We start from the raw sequence: 16,192 nt of genomic DNA, 5'->3' as shown, positions 1-16,192 counted from the left end.
GCCATCACCTTCTCCCTGCACAGGTAAACCACAGTATGTTGCAATATACTGAAAGCAAAACGAGCGAGGCCACTACCGAGAATCACTCTGAATTGTGAAACATTCTTCCTCCATGGTGTTGATGGACATATGTGACACCTCTAACCCAGAGATCCAAATGAGTAGGCAGTGTCAATCGACAGGTTAAACATTAGTAAGGCTTAATTTCTTTGTTTTTTTAGGTAAAAAATAAGTGTATATTGTAACGTTTTCCCCACACCCAAATAGATCATCCTGCACACCCTCTACGGGTCTATACATCTACCACTTTGGAGACCACTGGCCTCGGTTACTAATTAAGTGTAAGCCATGAACTCTGAAGCCAACTGAGTAGGGGGGTGGTAGGGAGAACATTTCACTAAGAATTCAGAAGCTCCCACAGTGTCTCGACCAGGGGAAGGCCATCCTAGGTCTGCTCAGAAGTGGGCTGACGGAGCGGCTAAGACAAAATAGGGTCAGTGGCTAAACTTGATGCTACAAGTGCTGAAAACAATATTTTCTTTTTTTTTTAATTTTTAACATTTGTTTCCTTTTTGAGAGAGAGAAACAGAGTACAAGCAGGCGAGGGGCAAAGAGAGAGGGAGACACAGACTCCAAGGCAGGCTCCAGGGTCCGAGCTGTCAGCACAGAGCCCGACGCGGGACTCGAACGCACGAACCACAAGATCACGACCTGAGCCGACGTCGGACGCTTAACCAAGTGAGCCATCCAGGCGCCCTTTAAAACAATATTTTCAATTCCATACTAAGAGTCATACTTGGAAAAGTAACAGACTTATCTCTGAGAAAAGCTAATAAGCAAAAAATTTTATATAGACTACAACACATCTAAAACATATTACTAATTGCTAACATTTCTAATGCTTTCTGTAGATTTAAAACAGTCTCCTGCTTCCTAACCTGTTTACCTATGAGGTAAGTATAGTCTCATCTCCACTTTCTTTTTTTTTTTAAGCTTATTTATTTATTTTGAGAGAGGGAGGAAGGGGGGGGAGGGAGGGAGGGAGGGGGAGGGGCAGAGAAAGGGAGAGAGAGAATCCCAAGCACATTTCGCACTGTCAGCACAGAGCCCAGTGCGGAGCTTGAACTTATGAAGCACGAGATCGTGACCTGAGCCAAAGTCAGATACTTAATCCACTGAGCCACCCAGGCACCCCTCATCTCATACTCTTCCTTTCTAAGTGAGGAAACCGAGGCCCAGAGGGAAGACTTCACTTGCCCAAGGTTGAACACCTACAGAGTGGCAAAGCCAGGCTTGGGATACAAGCGTTGCTGTGTCTTCAGCCTCCAGCCTCACAGGGAACAGAGAAGTGCCCTCCTGGGACCAGCAGCTCAATTCCGACACAGAACTATTGACTTCCCCTTCAGGAACTCCTCCACTCCTCTTTGGGTCCTGGCCTTCAAATCTTAAACCAAATGCCTTATCCTGGCGCCCTGACTTCCCAGACACTAATAAATCCCCTGAAAATGTATACTTTACCGTCTGCAATCCTCAATCCTCGTGGGACCAGGAGCAACTCTGGAAATGTACTTAGTGCACAACAGCATGTGCAACGTGATGGGTTTTCACCTACGGCGTTTGCTTCTGCTTATTCCTCCTACCAGACCATGAAGGGCTGCAAAGTGGCCTGTGGTCCATGCATTGGGGGCATGCAATGGTTCCTCTTAGTTACCCTCGAACAGCCCCTAGGACTGGGAGGCAATGCACAGAGTAGGAACTACTACAAAATTTTATCATCTATGACATATGTGGATAGAATAAAGGTGAAAATATTAAAATTCCTTTGGCTTTAGCACTTTGAAACTTAATGTAGCATCCTTCATAGAACTAATTTGTTCTTCAAGGCAGCTTATTAATGGAAAAGAGAAATGGAATATTCCTAAGGGAATAATTTCAGTACAGATGAAGGTCAGCTAGTCTTTCCTTTAAAAAAGTGTTAATATCGCAGCGTGGCACAAAGGAACATGGCACACATTTAGCATATTTACCTGCATCATTATCATGTACATGTGTGTACATATATGTATATGTTTATGTGTGCGTGTATATATGTATATGCGTGGATGTATATATATGTATACATATACGTACACACAAATAAATATTTTTGAAAAATAACATGTGAATACCAGAGCAATTGTAATGATTAGAGCATCACGGAAAAATATGGGTTAAATTAACAGTGCAAACCTGGGCAAATTAACTCTCAGCATCAGTTCCCTAATCTTTAAAATGGCAAAATAATAATTTCTATCCCCACTGGATTATCAGGAAGATAAAATAACTAATGTAAAGTCCTTAGCACACTGCCTGGCAATTACTAGGCACTCAGTAAATGTCAGCTTTTAAAAAAAAAAATGATTAGCTATTATTATTATCATTGTTATTCTAAAAGCAAGAAACCAAAAAACCCATTTCTTCTGGAGTGAATTGACGAAGGCCTACACTGTCTCTGCAGAAAGCTATTTTATCTAGAGAAGACTTGAAGAGTATGGTCCAATAGTCCATGAATGGATTTGAGGAGGACAAGGCTGAGAAGTTCTCTTCAATGTAAGTGGAACACTGACCAAGGAGAAATGGGCAAAATTCAAGCAAAAGGGACATAGTTGGAAATAAAGTTTCTTGACCTCCCGAGAAACGGAACGAGTTACTAAGAAAGCTGGTGGGGTCCCCATCCCTAGATACCAGCCAAAAGTTAGAAAATATCCATTTGTCCAGCACAAAGCAGATCTCAGGTCCCAAGTATTCTATTTATGAATCTCCACTACATCATATGCCCACCAGCTGTGATGGGAAATTTCCCTTATCAATCTACAGGGAAACCATACCAGGACTCTGGCTTCTGCCTTTGACAAGGCTAATTCACACGACCACAATGCTAGTGCTCTGCCCCGGCACCATGAAGATCATGATCCCCAGGTACACCTTCCCAGTACCATTACCACTTTCACCTTTAAATGTCATCATCTGAAGAGATTAATGGGCACATTAAATTTTCCACCTGCAAATGAGCAAATCCAATTTTTTTCAGATGACTCAAGCTGCGAAGTAATCTGAATTTTCCATCCAACACTGAACTCAGAAAAGCCAACACCCACACCCACATGGGGTTTTGTTAATTTTTTTTTTTTACCCCAAAGCAATCTAAAAAGTACATTTCTTTCTGAATACAAGAGGCCCAGTTGCAGAAATATCAAAGTGAGATGGGATTGTGACATAAAATTAACTATTTTGTGTCAAAGAGGTATCAATGAGCAACACAGCATTAGTTTTGGCCCTAGATTTTGAGTTCTGGGATACTCTGTAGGTCCAATGCTCCTTCTATATTCTGAGGGTTAGATAAGCCTCTGGACCGATTTTACTTCTACATTTCAAATAGTGGAGTCCTACATTTATTGAGATCCCACCCATCTTCACAGCTTCTTAGAGTAGATTGCCCTCAGTTTCACAAGAAAAAAGAACTAAATACTTGGTGAGGGGTTTAGCAGATTGCGAAAGATAGCTTGGAAATAGGACTCAAGAGGCAATTTTGTTTTGAGAAGTAAGGTCCGTTTTCAGGATGCAAGACAGGACCACACCTAGGACACAGAGTACAGAGAACGCGATCAGGAAGCTTTGCTTTCCAGATCACTTTATTCGCTTGCAAAGGATGGTGCTTCCGGCTCTCATCGCACACTAGACCATTCTGCTTCTAACCTACATACCTCGGTTATTTCTAGAGACGTGACAACTTTTCTAACGGCTAATCTCTCCATTCACGTCATACGCTTCACACTCCTGACTTTGCCCCCACTTTCTGTGGGGACCAGCTGGGGTGTTTAAGGAAGCCATTTGAGATGTTCAGGCCAAGGATGCCTCGGAGGATCATCTTCTTGATTGATTCTTAGCAAACCTCTGTGGTCAACCTGTAAATTAGAGGATATGAGAGAGAAGCCAAACAGCACATGTGCACTAAATACGGCCATGCTAATCTGTATGGGGCCAGCTTTGTGCAAACACACAACTCCCACACACAGATGGACAGATGGGCAGACAGATACACACACACACACACACACACACACACACACACACACATCCCTACCCTATCCCGTGGGTCCTACACTGCCGTCCAGTTCTGCTAGGCCAATTAGATAAACTGCTTTGCAGCAAGGCTCTGATAACTGTTTCCAGCTTCATGTGTCAGTGTCGCTCCCCATCCAGCTCCCTATACTTTAAAGATAGGCTCCAGAACACACATTTTTTGTTTCTTTTTCTAATGGAAGGTTCAGGCCTTGGGGCCTGCCTGTAGGGGAAGAATTTGGCAAAAGCAGATCCTTTCCCCACACCCTACAAATCACGAGGCTTGGGTGAATGCCTACTCCCTCGACATAAAGCTGGCTCCAAGTCTGAACGCACACATATGGTGTCCAGCTGCCTCTCACTTCAGAGTCAGAGACTTGGCCTTGCTCTTGTCTTCCCCAACCTACATTCCATCACCTCCTCATAGATCACTGATGGGAGCCATATGTTCAGAATTTACATGTACTGTATTCACAACGGAAAAATCCAGTCAGACTTCTGCAATAGATATCTGGATGTCAACTTCGTTACATTTCTCTGGACACAGCGCAAAGCCATTTGGCAGTCGTGTGTCTCCCCAGGTCTTATAAAGAGTAAAATAGTAATTTTTGTACTTAGGTAGACTTCCTTCACTGTAGATTCCGAAGACTTTTGTAAATATTCTCACCAGCATGTGACTCCCTTTCATCTGTTTAGACCAATCTATCACTTCCAGAGGTGAAACTTAACTCTTTACAGTTCTAAATACACTCCAGTCTGTCCTCACACAGAAAAATATATACACATACAAGTAGTGTGTCATTTGTCATTCGGTTGCAGAAGCCTACACTCTAGCCCAGACAGATGTTTCCCCATCCCCTGCTCTGTGCCAATTTAGCACTTGCTTGTACCGTGACTTCTCTGGTGCTCTGATTGCTTCTGATGTATTAAGACCATCTTGCCAACCATATTGCAACATCCTTGAAGCCCCTCCTTAGGCGGCCCATAGAACCTGCCACGGTGGGGAGCATACGGTAGGAACACGAGAGTGAGCGGATGAATCAAGTTGATCTTCTTAATCTATTCTCTTTAAATATTGGGGAGGACGTTTCAAAATAAAACCAAGGCACGCGGGTAGGAGGAGAGTGTGATAGCATCCGGGAGTTTTCTGGGGAGATGATTACACGAATCCACACGTGTTAAAATTCAGAGAACTGTACACTTCCCCAAAGACGATTCTACTGCAGCTAATTTTAAGACTTAAAAGAACATATCAAAGCAAATACATGAACAAACTACTTTATGCAGTTCTTTTTCACTAATCTTAAAACTTACTCTAATCCTTGTTTCCTATCCAGAGCTGAGTAAAATGTTTCTTTCCAGTCACCCTGAATGTCTTAGAGTCACGTTACCCAAAACACGGGTTAGAAATCTGGGACAATCATCACATAGGTTCCAGAGGCCTCTGCTCTGAAATCAAGGCTATCTTCTGAACCCTGCCAGACGTGACAATATCCAAGCTGAGAACACTGAAGGTCTAAGAAGTCTATTAAAATGACAGAGCTTGGACTAGAAGCTATTCCAAAGCCAGCGCTTTTTCACCGTACCACAGAGGTCAAACAATATAGGATTCTTCTATTTATAGGTTTATAGCCTTCCTCATACCACCAAGGATTTGAGACAACTTACAATAATATATACAATAAATTGCATATAGAAATAGTATTAACTACAAATCAAGACCAGGGGAAAAAAAAAAAATCAACAAAGCCAGAGGGAAGAGGAAGACACATATATTCAAGCCAGAGAGTCCTACACGGTTAATAAAGTTGGAGCTGCAAATTTGGCTCTGAACATCCTGGCAGCCAAAGCAAAATGATCATGTTTCCACATGACCGTTTACCAGATTTGTATTGTCCATGAGGAATAAAAGCATACCCGCTCCTCAGGATAAACGAAGTGTTTCCTAGTACTCAATTCTGAAATTTCTCACATGGGGATGTCATAGAGAGGACACTGAACGATAAAATGAATGAAGTCTTCAACAACAGCCTTACAATAGGTTTAATTAGTTCTGCAGGGTTCTAAAAAAAAAAAAATCCTGCAAATAAAAATGTTCCTGGGTCAAACAAGTGTGATTTAAGCAAATTAACTGCCTTACTCTGAGACTCAGTTTCCCCATCTGTGAAAAATAGGGGTTGGACTAGTTGATCTCTTAATTCCCTACCAGCACCAACATTCTTCTACCCTGTGACTTAATACATTTTGTTTCCCCCCTGCCCCACGTTATGGGATCCTTTCCAATGTGTTTTTATTGTGTGTATGTATGTAGGCTAGATAGGTCTTCTGTGGTCTAGGGCAGGCAGTTTCTATTCTGCGTCCTCAAACAAAGCCAACCTCAAATGTAGACATAACAGCTTGCAATCTGATATAGTTATCTGTGATCAAAAGGGCTCCTCACAGCCTCCTGACACCCGCCTCAAAAAATCAAAAACAATAAAATCTTCTCCACAGGCCTTGAGGCCAGAAAGCCTGCTATTCCTTGGCCAAAGGGTAGTCGAAAGAAAGATAATATTTGTTGACTATCCACTATGTGCTAGATACTTTACATGGATTTTATCTCATTTAGTATTTACAAGAATCCTAGGAGTTGGGTATTATTACCCCCATTAAGAAACAGGTTTGTGGTGGATCTGTATTCTGTCAACTTAGCTAAGCTAGAACTAGGGTCTCTAGAATCCCCACCTCTATTCCAAATAGTTGAGATTTAGCATGGGCCAGGAGAGAGATTTTACATGAAATTTGAGAGGTAGAAGTGAAGTAGTGGCCATCATTTTTTTTTTTATACCCAGATGATAGGTGAAGGACAACAGGTGCTATTCCAACTTAGTCATATTATCTTAAAAAGAAAACATCCTGGCTCTTGTTTTTGGCGTTTTGGCAGTGTCTGAGCCCCCAGCAACCACTAAGCTTCCTCCTTCACCTGCTCTGAATTTATGGGCAACACGCACAAGCCACAACTCCTCCCTTCCAATGAGATCTCCTTCTTCAGCTTCTCTGACTCGTGTGTGTTTAGCTCCATAATGAAGGGCACCACCTTCTCCTGCAGGACACTCCCATCTTTGAAGCTGGAGGCGTAGAGACTTTGTTCTCCTGCATTCCAGCTGGTCCTCATAAGTTCTAGCTCGACCTAGCTCTCTCCTACTTCACGTTCATCTTTCCCAGTATGTCCTGCCGACTTCAAGTCCAACATCAGACGCAGAAGCAACAGTCTGATGTGAACTGTTTAATCAGCTCCCACAATTGCAAGGTCAAATCCCCAAAATAAATCCTTTGTTTTATATACTCCTAATGGTTCTGCCTCTCTAATTCAATACTGACTGATTCAAGGTTCAGTGAAGTAAGATTATGTGCCCAAGGTCACAAAGCTGGGAGCAGAGCTGTAAATTAAAATAGGTTTACTGACTCCAAAGTCCATGCTTAATTGCCTAGGTAAGGAATTGGCCATTACCTAAGCTCTGATGAGAACTACTACTGATTTTCCCAGGGAGATAGTAAGCAATTGTACTCAGAACTCCAAAACCCCTTCTTGCTTTATTTCCTGCCATTGAATTTATCATCATTTAACATATTATATATGCATTGAACTACGATATTTTTTTTATTTTTTATACTTATTTTGAGAGGGAGGGGAAGCACAAAGAGGGGAGGAGCAGAGAGAGAGGGAGAGAGGGAATCCCAAGCAGGCTCCACGCCATCAGCACAGAGCACCACAGCGGGGCTCAATCCCACGAACCGTGAGATCATGACCTGAGCCAAAACCGAGAGCCTGACACTCAACCAACTGAGCCACCTAGGTGCCCCTGAACTACTATAGTTTGTTCATTGTCTGCCCAGTCCACCAAAATACGATCTCCATGAGGGCAGAAATGCAGATTTCTTTGGTTCATTGATATATCTCCCGTACCTAGAAAAATCTTTTGCACATGGCAGATCCTCAATAAATGTGTGTGGTAGAATGAAGGGAACTGTAGGATCCCAGCCAACAGGGACAGCACTTCAGGGTAACAAACACTAAAAGAATCCAAATTTAATCAAGAAAAAATTATTATAAACGTTCTGAATATCAGTCGTTCTGAAAACAAAAGTTAATGGTGAGAACAAAGTGTGCTAATAGTGTCAAGGACTTATCAACATAATGAAAAACCACCACTAATAAGGACAAAACAAATGTATGGTCCATGATAACCTGCTGTCTCTGACATGAGCTCGGTGTTGTGATATGGCTCCATTCGTAAATAGCCCTGCTTGTAAGTCGGTCATCCTGGACTTCTGGCCTTTATCTCCTTAGGAAGCAACACTTAGAGGACAATGGGAGGAAGCACAGACACAAAATCATAGACTGTCACAGCCAGAAGTCCTTCAAAAATAATCTTTCATGATATAGGTGAGGAAACACAAGCCCAGCAAGGACTTGCCTAAGGTCACAGAGCTAGATCTCGGTCTGGGTCTCCTGCTATCCAGAATCGAATCTCTCTGTGACCTCTCTAAAGCAATAAAAGGAGAATAATAGTACCTACCTCAGAACTGACATGAGAAATAAAGTAACTCATGAAAGACACTTAGCTCAGTGCTGGGCACATAGTAAACATATTAGTTACCTCTCCCTGCCCAAACACACACACACACACACACACACACACACACACCCCATAACCTATCAATATAAATCTTTCCTCTTCTCTCCTCCTTTGTCTACATACACACACACAACTCACTGGTGTGTGTGTGTATATATATAAATAAGCTTTTCTACCTGCTTTAACTATCTTTTGTGACAATGATTCTGGAATCACTTTAAGAATCTGAGGAACCCCAATAAAAATGCAAACTTCAGAAACAGGGACACTTATTTGCTGAACAGACATTCAGAGCTGGGTTTCTTTAGCTAGCATATTCCACTGGCACGTTTAAAATTGGAATTGTTTACCAAAAGTGCATTTACTGACTACCATTTCAGGATGAGGAGCAATGGCAGAGTTCCAGGCACACCTGCATTCATTTCAAGCCATCTGGAAAATTCCTGACATCCTCATTTCCCCCAGTGTAAGTTTGATGGTCCCCATGCTGTTGTCTGCCCTCCAAAAGTTGATGAAAAGGAAGTCACTTTTCAGAAGGGAGTTCTACTCTGAAAGGACGTTAGCAGAATCTCTACTAAATACGGTGGTTTTCTAGGAGATTTCTGAAGGCACAAATTAATTTAGAAACGAGGTAATGACTGGCACTGTGACCCCACTGTGGTGGGGAAGGGGTAAGTAATGTGCTTCCAGCTCCTCCCCCAAACATCATTCTGTAGATGACCACATCTTCTGCCACTTCTTAAAGCTAACTCTGTTGGGATTACCTTGAAGATGTTGCTAGAAAACTGAATATGCTCTCCACAGTCAGTGAAGTCTGTCCAGAAAACCACGGTGAGAGCAGATACCTGTCTCATACTTTAAAGGCAAGACTGAGTTCATGTTCCTATTTCCAGTCATCAATCACTAGTAGTCAGTCCTAAAAGACTGCCCTTATCCACATCTATCAAATGTAAGGGCATTTCATCTTGTGTTTGCTCCTCAGGTCTTGACAGGCAAGGGGAACTGAAATTCGGAGCAGGTACCACTATACTCCAGTGGCAGGGTAGAAGGAAAAAAGAAAGGGAGGCTCAAGTCTAATTCCTGGGTCATCCCACGATCACATAAGCCCTAAAGCCATCACTAGATCCTCCCAGACACCCCCAGCTGCTGGAATAGGACTCTACGTATTAATTTTCAAGCTTAAAAATTTCTCTTGTCCAACGTCTACCATAAGGCACAAGAATCCTACGTGTAGGAGGGATGTCACTAGAAACTAGAGGGCTCCTCCCTGAAAGTAACTAATGATTTGGCAAAAACTGCCCGATTCAACTTCTGAAGAACTTTTGAACACAAAAAAAATCAAAAACTGACAGTAACCAGGGGAAGACTTGAAGAAGGAAGAGGCTGTTTTATAGTAACAGAACACTCTGTTATTCTAAATTGCCCACCCACCACCCCCACCCCACAGATTGGCAGTGGCTATGTGAACCACAGCCTGCGCCCTTGATGCAGATTTCCAGCGCCAGGGGAAGCAATATGGACCTTATTCTCAAATAGTTGGGTCTTAACCTGTCTGGCACTTCCTTCAAGGACCAGAGCAAAGGCTACCCCTTGTTTTGCCCAACTCAGAGTTCCCGGTGCTAGGACTGCTTCCTAGGCAAAAGCACTCCAAAAGGTACAGGTACTGGCTGTAGCAGTCTGGGGAAAGGAGCAACATTTGGGATAAGATATAGACCAAGAAGCCCGGAAAAGAAGAGAGTAGAAAAGGAGCTACATGTGGAAATAAGGGCTTTTAAAAGCTCCTGTGCATACCAGGGACTGGAGGAATGCAGACACATGCCCTATGTGGGATGCATACTCAAAAAATGAGAAGACCCTAAACTTTAACCTCTGGCTAGCCTTCAGGCTCTGCACAAGTAGGAAATAAAGACTAAGAGTTGTAAATAGCTAAGCATTGAAGGAGTCCCTCAGCACAGAACCAGTCTGCAAAGACAAGGAAAATAGTTCTTTTTCTCCTTTTTTTCTCTTCTTTTTATCTTTTGTTGGCTGTAGTCATTTAAGGTAACTGTCAAAATACCGGCTGACCGCTAAGCTAGTAGAACAGAGACTTTAGGAGCCACATGTGATAAAGAATACAGACTTTACAAAAATAGTTTAGAAAAGCCCACACCAGACAACAGCAACCAATTCTGGGTAGGGTGGAGAATCTGATTTCCAGAATTGCCACATGGTAATATTCAAAACATCCAGTTTTCAACAACAAAAAATTACTAAGAAAGTTGGGGCACCTGAATGGCTCAGTTGGTCAAGCGTCCGACTTTAGCTCAAGTCATGATCTCACAGTTTGTGAGTTTAAGCCCCACGTCGGGCTCTGTGCTGACAGCTCGGAGCCTGGAGCCTGCTTCAGATTCTGTGTCTCCCTCACTCTCTGCCCCTCCCCCGCTTGCACGCTCTCTCAAACATAAACGTTAAAAAATCTAGGAATGCAAAGATACAGGAAAGTATGATCCATCTATAGGGAAAAAATTAATTGAAACAATTCCTTAGGAGGGCCAAGTGTTCAACTTGTAGACAAAGACCTTAAGCGAACTGCCAAATATGCTCAAAACCTAAAGGAAACGATGGACAGAGAACTAAAGGAAACAGAACGATGCCTCAACAAATAGAGTATATCAATGAAGGGATAGAAAATATTTAAAAATATAGGAACTAAAATGAAAAAATTACTAGAGGGATTTAGCAACTGAGGAAGCAAAAGAATCTGCAGAAGAAAGAATCAGCAAATATAAAGATAGGTCAGTTGAGATTATTCAGTCAGAGGAGAAGAAAGTGGAAAGAGTGAAGAAAAATGAACAGAGCCTAAGACCTATGGGGCACCATCCAATGCGTGACAATGTATATAAACAGATTCCTAGAGGAAGAGGAGAGACAGAGAGAAGTATAAAAACTATTGGAAGAAGTGTTGGCCAAAAACCTCCCAAGTTGGATGAAAATAAGAATCTTCACATCCAAGAAGCACAACAAAACCCAGTCATGATAAATCCAAAAATCTCCACACCAAGACACAATAGCTAAATTGTCAAAGGACAAAAGAATCTTGAGAGAAGAGGGAAGCTCCCCAGAAGATAAGAGGGATCCTCAATAAGCTCAACAGCCAACTTCTCTTTGGGAACCATAGAAGGGGTAGAAGAACATATTTAAAATTCTGAAAAAAAGTAACATAAAGTGATAATTCTCTGTCTAGCAAAAATCAGTCCTCAAAAAATCAAGGAAAACTTAAGGAATTCCCAGGGAATCAAAAATTGAGGGAGTTCATCACATGCCACATAAGACATGTTAAAGAGAATCCCACAGGATGCAATCAAAGCACCCTAGACAATAACCTGAAGATATATGAAGAAATGAACAACAGTCAAGGTAGCTACATCACCAAGTATAAAAGCTGGCAGGGGCGCCTGGGTGGCTCAGTCATAAATGGCCAAAAAGCAAACGAGAAGTCACAAATGCCCAACCAGCACACAAGGAGATGCTCAATGTCATTCAACATTAGGCAAAGACGATTAAAACCACAATGAGATACCGCTTCATTCCTACTAGGATGGCTATAATAGAAAAGAAAGAAAGAAAATGGCAAGTGTTGGTAAGAATGTGGAGAAATGGAAACCCTCGTATATTGCTGGTGGGCATGTAAAATGTTGCCGTTCAGTGGAAAACAATTCAGCAGTTCCTCAAAACTTAAACAGAATTACCACTGTGACCCAGAAACTCCACTCCTAGGTATATACCCCAAAGAACTGAAGACAGGTACTCGATCAAACACTTGCACATGAATGTTCACAGGAGCACTATTCACAATAGCCAAATGTAGAAACAACCTAAGTGGCCATCAATGGATAAAAAATGTGGCATACCTATACGGTAAAATATTATTCAGCCATAAAAAGGAATGACATATTGATACCTGCTACAACATGGATGAACCTTTAAAACATTATACTAAGAAAAGACGCCAAGGGCACCTAGGTGGCTCAGTCCATTAAACATCCAACTCTTGATTTTGGCTCAGGTCATAATCTCACAGTTCACGAGCTTGAGCCCCACACTGGGATCTATGCTGACAGCACGGAGCCTGCCTGGGATTCTCCTCCCTCCCTCCCTCCCTCCCTCTCTCTCTGCCCCTCCCCCACTTGTGCTTGCTCGCTCTCAAAATAAAAAATTTTTTAAACGCCAGACACACAAGGGGCGCCAGGGTGGCTCAGTCCATTAAGCATCCAACTTCAGCTCACATCATGATCTCACGGTTCATGATTTCGAGCCCTACCTCAGGCTCTGTGCTGACAGCTCAGAGCCTGGAGCCTGCTTCAGATTCTATGTCTCTCTCACTCTCTGCCCCTAACCCACTCGCACTCTGTCTCTCTCAAAAATAAATAAACATTAAAAAAATAAAATAAAATAAAAGCCAGACACAAAAGGTCACATATTCTATTATTCCATTTATATGAATCTTCCAGAATAGGTATAGCCAAAGAGAGTGAAGTAGATTAGTGGATTCCAGGGGCCAAAAGAGCAGATAGGGAGAAAATGAGTGGGGAATGACTGTTTAATGGGTGTAAGGTTCTCTTTGAAGGTGATGAAATGTTCTGGAATTAGATAGTAGTGATGCTTACACAGTATTGTAAATGCCCTAAATGCCACCAAATTGTACACTTTAAAATGATTAACGGTCCATTTTATATGAACTTTACCTCAATAAAGAGAATAATTTTTAAAAATTCTGCTACTGAAATGTGGTTGTGCCTTCCTCCTGTGAGCCTATTATAGGCATGTTGTGGTCAAAACCTTTTATTTGTTTACTTATTTATTTATTTACAATAAAGATTGATTTTTTTAAGTTTTATTTGCTTATCATGAGAGAGACAGAGTGAAAATGGGGGAGGGGCAGAGAAAGAGGGAGAGAGAAAATCCCAAGCAGGCTCCACAGTCAGCACAGAACCCAATGTGGGGCTCGAACTCACAAACCAGGAGATCATGACCTGAGCTGAGACCAAGAGTCAGACACTTAGCCTACTAAGCCACCCGGGCACCCTGTGGTCAAAACCTTTTAAATGACAGATTGCTGAGATATTATCAAGCTTACAGAGCAGGTCGTGTGAACTCTTTTGTCACTGCCATTAATGAACGTTCATTTAATAAATGTTAATGTGTACGACAAAATTCAGTCCAAGACTTGGCTTCATTATAACCCCATAGGGATATTGTGAAAAGATAAATAAACCGCACCCATCTCCAACTCCTACTTCTTTGCCAGCCACCATTATCTCCAAAGGGGTAAGCACATGGATACAACCAAATTGATTAAGGCCAGTTTATAATACATGGTATGTGTTCAAAGAATGTTATTAAATTTCACAATGAATTTAATTAGGACTCGCTAACATACACAAGAACAGTGGAATGGGAGGGGGTGATTAGGAGAATTTCCGAATAAATCACATAGGTTTCACCCGGCAGAGGAAAATCATATGGAATACGGGCTTCAGAAGCCCGCCACCGCACCTGCAAAGCCACGAACACTGCCAGGAGCGGGATACCTTTAGGCAATAATAGAAGGTGAACGCTTAATCAGAGAAGCAAATTTACTAATTCCCACTGGTGAAAGAATGTTTCCTTGAAGCCAGATTGTGTTTAAATTCCATTTAAAAGGATACATCCTTACATTTGCAAAGGCTTTTCACTTTCCTCAGCACGCTCACCTGGCTAATCATTTATTCCTTCCACACTAACGTGAGGTAGGTAAGGCAGGCATTATTCCTATTTCACAGATGGCAAAACTGAGGCACGGTGAAAAGGAATAACTTGGCTAAAGGCACACACAGCCTGAGGTCTTCTAATTCTCTGGCCAAGGCTTTTTTTCGAGTGAATTCCTAGCTATATATATTCAGGTTCAAATGTGTTCCAGCCAATGACAACATCACAACTGAGATAAAGAACCAAACAATTAAACAAAAGAAACCAAAATAGTGTGAAGCCACAGAGAAAAATACACGATACGTTTTTCTCCACTTTTCACACTTTTCTTCATCTCCATTTGCAAAATCTCCGTGCAACAACTTTGGTAGCATTCAGAGAGAACAGCCAAATAGAGATTCAAGTGGAAAAATCATACCTCCACCACTACACAAGCACCCCACCATACCGGAAGCCCAAGCCATTTGGCCTTTACCAGTGTGACGAACAGGCCACTGAATGCAAACCCAGAGCTGCAGCAAGTCAGGCCTCCCCGCCGGCCCCCAGAGTCGAAGCAATAGAAATTGGTGGGGAGAGACTTCTCTCCAAATAAGATCACCTGCACCTCTGCTCCAGGAACCGAGCATGGGAGCTGCTGACTGCCACGGAGTTCCTCTTCATCGACGTTCCAGCTCTTTAAGCTGCAAACAGTTCCTTCCTCCCAGCTCCTGTAGTACTTGTAGCTCATGCTATAGACTTACAAAATTGGCAAGCATCCATGCAGTGCCTTCTATACTGGCTCAGTGTACAAAAAAATTCAGAAGGGCACAAGAGAAGAAAATGGTAAGTCCAGTGTCTGCACTTAAAAGACCTTTACTATTGGGGCTCCCCGGTGGCTCAGTCGATGGAGTTCGGGTCGTGATCTCACGGTTTGGGAGTTCAAGCCCCACGTGGAGCTCTCTGCTGTCAGCACAGAGCCCGTTTCAGATCCTCTGTGCTCCCCCCCTCTCTCTGCCCCTCCCCTGCTTTTGCTGTCTCCAAAATTAAAAAAAAAAATTAAAAAGAGAGCTTTACTATCAAGTTGGGGAGAAAAGGTACTTATATTCATGAAACAATCAGGCCAGAGTAGAGGGCATTAGATAATAAAAGGCTAAGCTATACCGTAAAAGAGGTGACATAAAAGGTCAGAAAAGAGGCAGGGAGAAAAGGAACTTTTAAAACCCTAAATAACCCTAGGAGTTAGAAACCAGTATTATTCCCACTTTACAGATGAGGAAGCCGAAACTCACAAAGGTTATGCAAACTGCCAAGGAAACATAGGTGGTAAGTGGCAGAGTCAGGAGTTCAACCACGATCTGTCGGAATCCAAGAGCACTGGAGTAAGCAGAAACGCCTCCTTGGAGGCACTAGGGCCTGAACCGGGCCTTCAAAGATGAGAAGAGCTTGAACCTTGAAGGACCTTGAAAAAAACCGATGAGAATGTGGTAGCCATCAAAAGGCACTGTGCAGAGTCACATAATGAAGGCGGCGTGTTAGGAATAGGAGTCTGGCGTGATGTGCAAGAGGATCTAAGAGAGTGAAAGACTGGAATCGGGAAACCAGCTGTGAGCGGTTACAGAAGGCGGGCACGCAAGGCTGCAGGGCAGCCTAACCCAGGAGAGAAGGGAATATAGTGGAGTAGAATTAAAATATCTCAGGAAGAAAAAAAAAAAAAAAAACAGGGTGAGGTGACTTTAAAAATAGGGGTAAAGGAGATGGATAAAAAA

At 42.5% G+C, this 16,192-nt stretch overlaps 1 protein-coding gene across 1 annotated transcript in view; it reads right to left on the bottom strand.

Moving 5' to 3' along the window:
* LOC102958767 (testis-expressed protein 13D-like) overlaps positions 1-15,262 on the bottom strand; it is an 83,833-nt gene extending 68,571 nt beyond the window's left edge. Inside the window, exon 1 of the transcript XR_006213395.1 lies at positions 15,046-15,262. The gene's annotated coding sequence lies outside the window, so the exon portion shown is untranslated. The remainder of the gene's footprint in view (positions 1-15,045) is intronic.
* Between the last annotated feature and the right edge of the window lie 930 nt (positions 15,263-16,192).

The sequence above is a fragment of the Panthera tigris genome, chromosome X (genome assembly GCF_018350195.1).
Source record: "Panthera tigris isolate Pti1 chromosome X, P.tigris_Pti1_mat1.1, whole genome shotgun sequence".
Classification (NCBI taxonomy): domain Eukaryota; kingdom Metazoa; phylum Chordata; class Mammalia; order Carnivora; family Felidae; genus Panthera; species Panthera tigris.
The sequence above is the reverse complement of the archived record's forward strand: the minus strand, read 5'-3'. Positions and strand labels throughout refer to the sequence as shown.